This window comes from Panthera uncia, chromosome D1, assembly GCF_023721935.1.
Source record: "Panthera uncia isolate 11264 chromosome D1, Puncia_PCG_1.0, whole genome shotgun sequence".
NCBI lineage: Eukaryota > Metazoa > Chordata > Mammalia > Carnivora > Felidae > Panthera > Panthera uncia.
Window position 1 is genome coordinate 89,677,650 of NC_064808.1, and position 11,116 is coordinate 89,688,765.

Below are 11,116 nucleotides of genomic sequence, written 5' to 3' on the forward strand. Positions count from 1 at the left end.
GTGATGCTGAGTGAATTCTCTCTCTTATCTGCTCTGAGCCTCACTTTCTTTCTCAGGTCCCTTGTGACGTCTAGATAAAATAAAGAGGTGAGAGCTCCCAGTACATAGTGAAGGAGCCCCCAGTGTGTGGTCTTGCACAGCTACCCAGAAATCACAGGGATCGGGACAAATCCTTCTCTTCCCTTGATCTACAAGCTAGCTGTGGCAGCCCATCTCCTTCCTCCCCAGAAGAGTCCAGTTCCACTGTGCTCACACAGGGATAAGGCACCACGACTCTGTGCAAGAAGCATGCCAGGGAAGTTCCCTTCTCCTGTGCCAGCAGCCAACAGCACTCCATCGAGCACAACCTGGGAATGAAGTTCTCCTTCCATTTCCCCTTCCAAAGCCAATGGAATAGACTTTGAAAAGTATTCCAGGAGACCAGATGTCCGGCTTGGAAAGGGGCCTTCCTAGCAATCTGGAAGTCAGCAGGAGGTAGCAGTCCCCATCTCATTGCCACTAAGAGGCTCTAATGAATTGGGGTGTCTTCCCAATGAGAGCGTATGCCAGTGTAAGGAACAAGTCACTTTCCCTCGGAACAGCCTCCAGGGAAGGCTGGGGGAATCCCATCAAGCTCCTTGGCTTTCCTCCAGATCAAACACAAGTGAGGAGTGCCTCAGGGGACTACTGCCCCCCTGTGAGTCTGGCTCTCTCCTCCCAGAGCTGAGAAAGGGGCTCCCATCATGGCAGTGGGACAAGACCACCACTTGTACAGGCCTCAGGAGAGCAGCAGATTTGAGCTCCCGTATCACTGGGCTCCCCTGCTTGATTTCTGTCCCTGTGGTCCCCCTGGAGACTTGAGAACTCGGACAGACCACCAGCAGAAGCTCTCCCAACCCCTGCATCCAAATAGGTGAGGCTCAACTGTGGTTCTATCTATATCTTTCCATCCCCCTCACCTAATCAGAGTTAGAAAGGTCCTACCAATAATGGGCTAAATGTCCCTTGGTGTCCCATCACCTCCTCCAGGCATGTGGTGCTCAGAAGTCCGGACCACACATTGTAGCATTTATAGCCCATAGGGTCATAGAATAGTAGGTCCAGAAGAGGCCTCAAAGACAATTTCATCTAACTTTCTCATTGTGTAAAATGAGGATGCTAAGAGCCAAAGAAGTTAAGAGACATGTCAGAAGTCACACAGCTTGTCTTCAGTTTGACATGCATTTGTCTGGGCTCTGCAGTAAGATCATATAGCTCCTCGGGGCACCTGGGTGGCCCAGTTGGTTGGGAGTCCAACTTTGGCTCAGGTCATGATCTCGCGGTCTGTGAGTTTGAGCCCCATGTCGGGCTCTGTGCTGACAGCTCAGAGTCTGGAGCCTGCTTCTGATTCTGTGTCTCCCTCTCTCTCTGCCCCTTCCCCACTCATGCTCTGTCTCTCTCTGTCTCTCTCTCTCTCAAAAATGAATAAATGTTAAAAAAATTTTTTTAAAAAGAAAAGAAGATCATATAACTCCTAGAGAAAAAGGCCTTGGGTCCAATGCAGGACACTACTGGGCATTCATGAAATAGTGGGCTCAAGCCATGCCTGTTGATGGACAGATGAATCACCAGGGAGAGCTCAGGAGTGAGAACAAGCACCTGTCACCACGGGGCCCTGGGCACACACAGGGGCCTCTCTAGGCTTCTCTCTGCCTCTGACCTAGAACTAGAGCTCACAGTCCACACAAGCACAGTCTCACCTGAGAAACAGCAGGAACAACCCTGTACTCCCAAGGCTTAACACAGATCTGGGGATACAGTAGTACTCAGTGCCAGCGGGCTCCCAGAGGGAAGACAGAGGAACCTCTGGGGGTGGGGCTCACTCCCCTCCGTTCTACCGCAGACCCACTGTGCTACCCTGGAATCAGGGAGACTGTGCCCACCCCACATCTAATCAGAGTTAGCAGGCCTACCACGGACGGGCTCAATGTCCTTTGGTGTCTGTCAGGATCACAAGTCAGAGGCCCATGGGTGTGAGCCTCCATTCGCCTCGCCCCAGCCTCCTCCCATCGTGGGTGGGGTGGGTGGTGTGGGGTGGCTTACGGCCTGGCCAGCCCAGCCCCACCTGTCACTGAAGGCTTGTGGAAGGAGAAATACAGATCTTCTTCTAGGTGTTGGTTTCCATAACAGCTGGTGGCTGTCTCCAGTTTGCCAAGCAAAGGTATGGGTGACAGAGAAGATGGGTTCTGCTGGTTCCTTTAAAGAGATTCTCAGGAGAAGAATAGGTAGAGCTCAGGGCCAAGCAGTGCTGAGAGCTCAGCAAGGTGCTTGCTTTGTCTCCAAAAGACTAAAGAAAGGGCTGTTGTTGTAAAAGGTAGAGCTGGGCTACCCTATCGAATGTGAACAAGCGGAGACATCCACCGTCCGGTCCCAGACTTGCCCCTGCAGCCACTTTCTGAGTACCATCCTCTCTCATTTATAAAATGACATAACAATACCCATTTCACCCGCTTCAGAAAGTGGAGAGGATTAAATGAGAGAGTGTCCGAGGATGGGCTTTATTAGGAAAGAAAATTAATATGCACCATGAGCTTACCATGTGCCTAGCACTCTTAGATATTCCGTTCTAGAGTTTGCATAACACTCCTATGTGCTCTGTACCATTATTATCCTAACTATATCTCCAAGAAAACTGAGGCTCAAAGAGCTTAAGTGATGTGCCCAAGGACACACAGCTCAGTAGCAGTAGAACCAGGATCAGAACCCAGAATCTGATGCCAAAGCTCATGTGCCTTCTCTCAACACCGCAATGTCTCAACAAAAGCAGTAAATGTCGCTTTTGATGAAGAGGCTAGTAAATTACAGAAAGAGCCTAAATGTCCATCATCGGATGAATGGATAAAGAAGATGTGGTTTATATATACAATGGAATACTACTTGGCAATGAGAAAGAATGAAATCCTGCCATTTGCAGCAACATGGATGGAACTGGAGGGTATTATGCTAAGTGAAATAAATCAGTCAGAGTGAGACAGATACCATATGTTTTCACTCATATGTGGATCTTGAGAAACTTCCATGGGGGAAAGGAAGGGGGAAAAAAAGTTACAAACAGAGAGGGAGGGACGCAAACCATAAGAGACTTTTAAATACAGAGAACAAACTGAGGGTGGATGGGGGTAGGGGAGAGGCGAAAGTGGGTGATGGGCAGTGAGAAGGGCACTTGTTGGGATGAGCACTGGGCGTTATATGGAAGCCAATCTGACAATAAATTATATTAAAAAAATAACTTTTTTGAAAAAAAAAAAGATGACGAAGAGGTTAGTAAGTCTTCAGACTCACAATGCTGCCTTCGTGGAGGCAAACACTATTGCTAGGACACATCCACCTGCCCCCAGGAAGGCCGTCAGGAAGGTCAAAGCCAACCCCCCCTACTGTCTTGAGACCCTACAACTCCAGGGCAACCCAGGGGCCAAGCCCTCCCAGTGGGTGCCTCTGTGGCTGTGCGGTGTCCCGATGCTTGCTTGGTGGCAGAAGCAGTGGTTTCATGGATTGCCTCGTCATGAAGCAGTCCAGCCAGGAGGCAACAGAGAGTCCTGGAACTTTGGGCTGAAGGGGAGCCTCGGGGAGCAAGTTCAAGCTCCCCATTGGATAAGTGGGGAAATGACACCCAGAGGCCAGCCACTTGTTAAAGGGCACACAGTCCAGTTGGTGGCCGAGTCTAGAGCAGAATCCACCATCCTCTGACTCCCGGGTCAAACTGCTGTTCTCTCCACCATCCACACCACTCTGCTATGGGGCCAGCTTCATGGGCCCTGAGAGGCCCAGGTGTGGGCCTATAATGTCTGCTCTCTTGGCTCAGGAAAGGCGGGGATGGTGGGTAAGAGAGTTATGTTGTAGTCGGGAATGGAAGTAGTCGGTTCGCTTCATGCACTGAGTCATTAGCCTGAGAAGTCACCAGGAAAAGTCCTCTCGGAACCCCCTCAGTCCCCACCACAGGGAGGCCTGGGAGGTACTCCTGGGGCAGTGGTGGCCCACTTGACCCCCAGACATCCTCAGAAGGGGCCCAACTCCTCACTCTAGTTCAGGTTGTCCCCCAGCAATCCCTATGAGCCCTGTGACCTGGAGAGTCTCAAGTCCCACCCCTCCCCCTCCAGCCCTGCTTGGCCAGCGCTCACCCTCACCCCTGCACGGACACTGCAGAGAGCTCACCTCCGCTCGGCAGCATCCCATCCCACTGTTGCCTCCTTTGCTTAACGGTTGATTTGTGCCCATTTTCATGTCACCTCCACGTGTCTGTGTGCCATCTCTCACGTGTTTCTGCGTTGAGTTTGTCCACCCGCAAACCGCCCATTCCCCTGAGGGCAGGGCCTGTGCATCTATTCCTACCACAGCCTTCACCAGGGTCTTTGTGCAGCAGGCAGCACCAGGCCACAGGGCAACTGGTTGTTTGTTTAATACTTGTTGATGGTGCCAGTGACCTGTGAAAGGCCCCAGGCCATGTCCTGGGGAAGCCAAAGGAAGGGGACTGGGGGAAGCTGGGTAATCCGCCAACTGGATCTCCAGTCCAGAGTAACAAGGGGAGGAAAAGGAACCTGATCGAGCCTCTGCTGTGTGCCACACACTGCCAGGTACTTTACAAATGTTCTCTCCACAATTCTTGGAGCTTATTACTTTTCTTTCTCACTTTACAGGTGGAAGAGCTAGATTGAAAGTGTTAAGCAACTTGTCTAAATTCTTACAACTAGAAACTAGTAGAGTGAGACTCTCAGTGCAGCTTTATCTGAGGCTAAGCCCATACTCTGCACCATTTCCAGAGCTGACAAGCTCCCAGAGGACAGGGACTCCGCGGTTATGGGGTTTTGTCCCGTCTGTTTTTGCTGCCTGTATTCTCAGTGCCTAGAACTGCACCAGGCATACACATGGGAGACACCCTGTAAATATGTGCTGAATGAAGGAACAAAGGAATGAATGAATACCATGCTGCCTCTCCCCAGAAGGACAGAAAAAGGGCTTGTGATGTCAGGCTCCTAGGCTCCATTTCCAGGAATCTTGGACAACTATTTGTTCCCTCTCTCCAGCCAGAAAAGTACCCAATGTATAAAAGTTCCTCCAAAGGCCACGTGGAGGATGGGTGGGTTTCCTAGGACTGGGAGTGGAAGCATAAACTGCACACAAAAGACTGAGATCCTAATGAGGTGGGGGATTCAAAAGCGTTCTCGATGCTCTGTGATCTGCTGATTCAGGGCCACTCTGTGGCCCATGTGGATCTCGCCTCTCTCCCCAACCCCGGGGCTCCCTCATCCCCCACTGGGTATCCCCACTGCCTTGACTGAGCTATACTGAAACTGGCCACATTCCTATTAAGCAGAGAAACTAGCAGTTACACCACCCACTCTGGCCCCATCCGAACCCTCAAAAGAGTCTGCTCTGGGCCCCAGGGCCAGCTGCTTTTCTCCACATTCCAGCCAAAAATAATACGAGAACGAAGCTGTTTGGTGGAGACTTAATCTAATCTTCATTGCTTCAGTTTTAAAATATCCTGCCTGGTTTAGGGTTTCTTATTACACACAGGGATGTGTTTTTAGTGAGATAGGTCTTAGCAGAAACGGCCTTCTTGTAATTAGAAACCCGGTCAGGCAGGGCCTGCGGTGAGGCATCCAAGCCAAACAGCAGATCCCCATGAAGACAACACGTTTGCAGGGAGCTCTTCCCGAGCGAGCTGCCCGAGGGCTTGCTTCTCCCATACTCCTGGGGGATCTTGAAGGAGAAAAAGCTTGAGCTCTGGTAAAAGGCCCGTGCCTTCCAACTCGTATGTGTTCTCTTAGCAAAATTGTTGCCTCTTCTACCTCCATCCTGTGTCTCCCCGTTCTCACTCCCGATCAGAACGGAGACTAAGATGTTGCTCAAGGCTGCTGGAGAAGGATATGTAGAGGAAAAAATTACCCCAGGGAGTCCCCATGGACGAGAGAGAATTAAAGGCAAGCATTCCACTGGAGCCACGTCTCCAGTATCAGGGCTAGCTAGCATTGAAATATCAGGCATGGGAAAAGGACGACACTCGAAGTGCGGATACAGCTTTGTATAAGTGCTGGGTGTAACTTCTTGGGCTTTCTGGCCCAGAATCTGCTTTGATCTGCCAGCATGGAGCCTGCTAAGTGAGGTTCAAGCTGTGGCTAGCTCCGGACCAGCGCCCATCCCCCCCAGGCCGACCAGATGTCACACACCAGTCCGGGCTCAGGCCTCTTCTTTCCGCTGGCACAAAGAGAAGGGACTGAATTTCTGATAAGTCAGATTCTGTGTTCATCTGATGCTTGAAAGCTCTTCCAAGGTAGCCCTGTTGGGGAGAAGCATGCTGGTTCCCTCAACTTAATTGCCCCTCCTGATAAAGTGCAGGTGGATGTTAGAATCACAGTGGGGCTTTCAAATTCTAGGACGTAAAGAAAGGCAGGCGTTCAGCCCCTTCGCCCAAGTCTCAGAACCTGTTGTGAGGAAAGGCTCTGGAGCCAGGCAGGGAAAGAAACCGCGGGGAAGAAAGTGACTCTGCTGCTCAGAAACTTCTCTCCTTTTCCTTTATTATTTAGAGCGCACCAGAGCAGGAGTCATGCCGGATTCACCCCTCGTAGCCTAATGAGGAATTCGTGCCACACATTCCGCTTTACAGATGCGGAAACCGAGATCCAGAAGCTAGGGGACCCACTGGAGTCATGGAGCCAGACAGTAACAGGGCAGAAGACCGCTAGGCCCCCAAATTCCAGCTTAAACACAAACTCAGCATGCTGACCTGCCAACCTTGATCATCTCCTTCCTCCCTTTCCCACCAGGTATTAGATTTAATTAAATTAGCAGATCCCCATCGCAACCAGCCTGGCCATGCAGCCTGGCCGGAACCCAGCCAGGGCAGCGACCCCCTCTAAATTCTCCTTCTCAATATAATTCGATCTTCAATAAGTCACAGATCGCATGTGAAGTGTTTTATACAAAGCATGGTGTGTTGGCCAGAACCGAGGCTAACGGTGGCTCGTGATGATTTCATTTTCCATACAACTTCCTCTGCTTTTCCTCTGTGGCATCACTTCGCCCTCTCCATACTCTCATCTGCATTTTGTTTCATCCAGACACTTGGCTTCACATGCCGTCACCCTCCAGCAATTGCATCGCACATTTATATATATCTTACAGCATCACAGTCCTTGTGCCACGCAGCGGAGGAAAAAGGAAAACTTATAACAGCATTTCTCACCTTCCTCGAACTAATTTAGAAAATGTGCTTTAAATTAAATAAATCAGGAACAAAAGTCTGAAATCGGAGGTAGAATTTCAGGGAGGGGGGACGCTAAATAAAGAGCAAGGAAATCTTGCAACATGTTGGAAGCCTATAAATTTTATAGGTAGTTTCTTTAATAAAAACAAATTCGATTGCTAACAACACGGTATTATTAAGCCGCTAACATTTAAAAATCTAATTTGGCCTGCTCTGCTGCTGTTTATGTTGCATAGTGCGTTCACGCAGGGTAAGGAAGTCAGGTTGATGGGTTTGGTTTGCTTTCTAAACCAGGCTAATAGAGACCCCTTTAAAACCCAGCCTTTTTGCTTTCTAGGCATGCCTTGGTCCCTAATGAGTTACAGTCCCAGGTTGAAGATGGACATGGCAGAAAGAAATTTAACACACACTCCGGTGCACCCATAAACATCAAGGCCAAGGGAGAGGAGGTATGTTTCCAGTTAAGTTAAAACTCCATGAATTCAGGATTCTCCACTCACAAGACAGTAATTCTCCCTATTTCATCACTAACTTACTTCAAATGTGTTTATACAATTTATTGCTACTGAACTTCCAGGCAACTGGTGTAGAGTTAATGAAACCCAGCTTGGAGAAGCTTTGAGCTTTGAACAACTAACCACAGTTTAAATGGTTATGACATGCGGTCAAAGCCACAGCCCAGCCCCACTGCAGTTTCTGTGTTAGGACCTAGTCAAAAACCTTGTCATCTCACCTTTTGTGCCAAATAGATTGAAAAAGGAAAAAAGCGCTGAAAAATAGCCCTTCCGTGTTTCTCCTGAAGGTTCCCAGCCTCACTCCCTGACATTCTAACACATCTATCCTACTAAATGCAAGGCAAAGTCCCTCCCCCAGGGCCCAAGTAAATATTTTAGTTACCCTCTGAATTGGCAGCCAGTCGAAATCCTGAAATCCAGTTTGGGTTTAATTGAACAGGGTCGGGCCTACATAAAGCAGTGTGAGACAGGGTGTAAGGGGGAGGCACCAAAGCGGCATTTAAAGTCAGACTCCGTGAGAGTCCAAAAGGCAATATCGGGACGCACAGATGACACTGGCCTGGAAAAGAAGTAAACTCATCTTTCTGAATCACTTGGACATTGGTTTTTTATTAGTCCCCCTTGTTGCATGGCGTCGTCCCCCAAGCTCTGTCCATGTGGGAACTCCAGGAGGCTCTCTCGTTTTAAACAGGCCCATTTTGGAAGAGTAAAGGGGAGGGACTCGACTTGCCACTGCCGCACAATAAAAGCCCCTTTTGAAAGCAGCACTTTCATTAACTTAAAGCAATCTATAGACTTAAAAGCATGGAGCAGTAAACTCCCAGAAAGGATCATAAAACAGCCAGTCTCAAGTTGGGTACACTTCAGTGCAATTTGCACGAGGCATTTTACTATGAGCGGTGGCCGGGCCCATCTCCCTCCAGTAACCCCCTGCCCCTTATTCTGAGCAGCTTCTCTTTCTCTGGGCTTTCATGCCTTTCGCGCTCACAAAGGGGAGGCGGTGACTGGGGAGTCTCCGTGGGGTCACAGCTCCCTCCCGCCCTCCGGCTCCCGGCGGGAGAGCTCACGAATTCCAAGCCTGCAAGAAAACAGCCTTGGAGCTTTGCCCCCTGGGGCAGTCGTGAGGCCCTAAGCCGCTGCAGCCACTCGTGGGTCCCGCGTCTTCCACGTCCCAGAAGCGCCGTGTGGCTACCGGAGCCAGGGGTGCGGAAAGTGGGACCATGGGCTCAAGATTACAAAAAGGAAATTTCAAATATTCCTCTCTGACAACCCCTTTACACACTTTTCTACCCTAGTTGGCCAAAGGGATAACCTCCCTCCCTGGGCAGGACTTCTCTCCCACAGCTCAAGCTAGGCTTGAGCCATAGGGGTGAGGGTGGGGTTGGGGGGTGCCTCTCGAGTGGGAGATCACGAGTCCAGACAGGAGACCCCCCCCCCCTTCTCTTTCCCTAAGGCCCTGAGGCCTCTGGAAGGCCGGAATGGCTGCGTAAGCGAGAGGGCTAGGGACTAGGGCTTTGCGTTATATCTTGTGTGTGAACACCATCATTTTCTCATCTTTGGGGACAGGAGGGTCGCCTAAATCTGCCTAAAATGTGAAGCCTTTGGCTTCCACCAGTTGAAGAGCTTTGAAATCCTAAAAGTCAACACGCTGGAGAAGTCCTGGGACAAGTGGGGTGAGGGTAGAAGACCCAGAGCGCCCCCGTTTCCCAGGCTGAACATCACACTGGCGGCCCGGCTTGTCGGCTTTCCGGCCGGGCCTGGGGGAAGAGCACACTGAGCCTGCCGCGCTCCGGCGAGGACGCCAGACTTCGAGCCCGCCCTGCACTCGGCCGCAGCCGGGACTCCCCCGGCGCGATGCGGCACCTCGCAGCTAGCGCCCCCGGCGCAGGCCGCGATCCCTCGGGGCCACCCGCACCCGCCCGCCGCGCTGCGCCCGCGGCCCCCAAGTGGCTTCGAGAGCCTGCGGAGCCGCCAGGGTCAGTCCTCGGATCCGCTCCGAGCCCTGCGAGGCTGCCCTATCGCTTCACCCAGAACGTCCCTTCGATCTGTCCGCTTCCCGGAATCTTTCCCCTAGGACCGGGGTCTGCGCGCCTCAAGTCCTCTGCTCCAGATCCGCTTTTGGGGAGAAGCAGCAGAAATTCGGGTCTCGCCTGCCCGTGGCTCGGATCAACTACTTTCATCGCCTGCCTAAACGTTTTTCCACCCACGGAGCGTGGGGACCCTCTGGCACGACCCTCCCCAAATTCCAATAGCCTCAATCCCAGTAAAAAGCCGCGATCCCATGGCAAAATACTAAAAACGCCACCCGTTCCGCCGAGTCCAGCCTCAGATGTAACCCCAGGCCCCCAATTCCTACCTCCAGCCCCCTGCTTTGACCGAGGTGAAGATTCGATCCCTAAGCTACTCAGCAGCCCTTCAGTCCCGCTTCTGAAAACAGCCTGAATCCTACAACCCAAACTCTAGCGTGGCCCTGAAGCCCAGCCTTAATTCAGGGCTGCTGCACCACCACCAGCCACCCCCCGCCCCTCTGCCATTCCTAGCCCGTGTCCCCACCGCGCGGGAACCTCGGACTCTCGCCCAGAGCCCCGGGGAAAGGACCGCCCGCTTCGCTCGTTTCTTCCTCGGGTTCGTGAGTCAGGAGAGCCCCGCTCACCCAACCTGAAGGAAACGCAAAGTTTGCGCGGCAGACACGGGACCCTGCCCCATCCCCCTCAGCTCTCTGCTCTGGGGCGCTTTCCGTCCCCCCTTTTACGAACTCGTGTCCTAGTTCTCAGGCTAGGAGGGCTCCCTATTCCCAAACCTCGCCATGGGCCCCTACGCCTCCCCGACCTCGCCAAAGACTTCCAACAATCCGCCGAAAGCCAGTTACCCTACAAATCGCCCCTCCCAGGGCGAGTGTCCCCGAGCGCGGACCCTGGGAGACCGGCTGCCCTGACCCACAGCTCGCGTTCCGCTGTCCCCACTGATCCGCCTGCGAAACCCACTCGCCCTGGCTCCCCAGGCCGGCCGGGCCGCGGCTCCTTGACTCCGGTCACCCGGCCCGAGACTGGGGCTGCTCCCGCTCGTAGCCGCCCCGAGGCAGCTCCAGGCCGGTGGCGCCGAGCAAGCGCCGGCCCGAAGGGCGCCCGAAGCCGGGAGCAGACGAACGTGGAGCGGGCCCGCCGTCCCCAGCCTCGCCCGCTGAGCGCTCAGCCCCGAGCTGCCTGCACCGGGGCTCCGGCCCGCGCGCCGGTCCCTACTCTCGGGCCCCCAGGCTCTCCAGGCGCACGGCTCCCCTCCCGCCCGCTCCGGTGTCTCGGGCCCGCGGCCGTCCGGGTCCGCAGCCCCGCTCCTCGCACCCGCGGACAATGCGCGCCCGGCCACGGGCCCGAGCGGGGCG

At 53.0% G+C, this 11,116-nt stretch overlaps 1 protein-coding gene across 2 annotated transcripts in view; it reads right to left on the reverse strand.

Annotated features, from left to right (window-relative positions):
* PKNOX2 (PBX/knotted 1 homeobox 2) overlaps positions 1 to 11,116 on the reverse strand; it is a 282,247-nt gene that overhangs the window by 253,943 nt on the left and 17,188 nt on the right. The window lies entirely within an intron of this gene.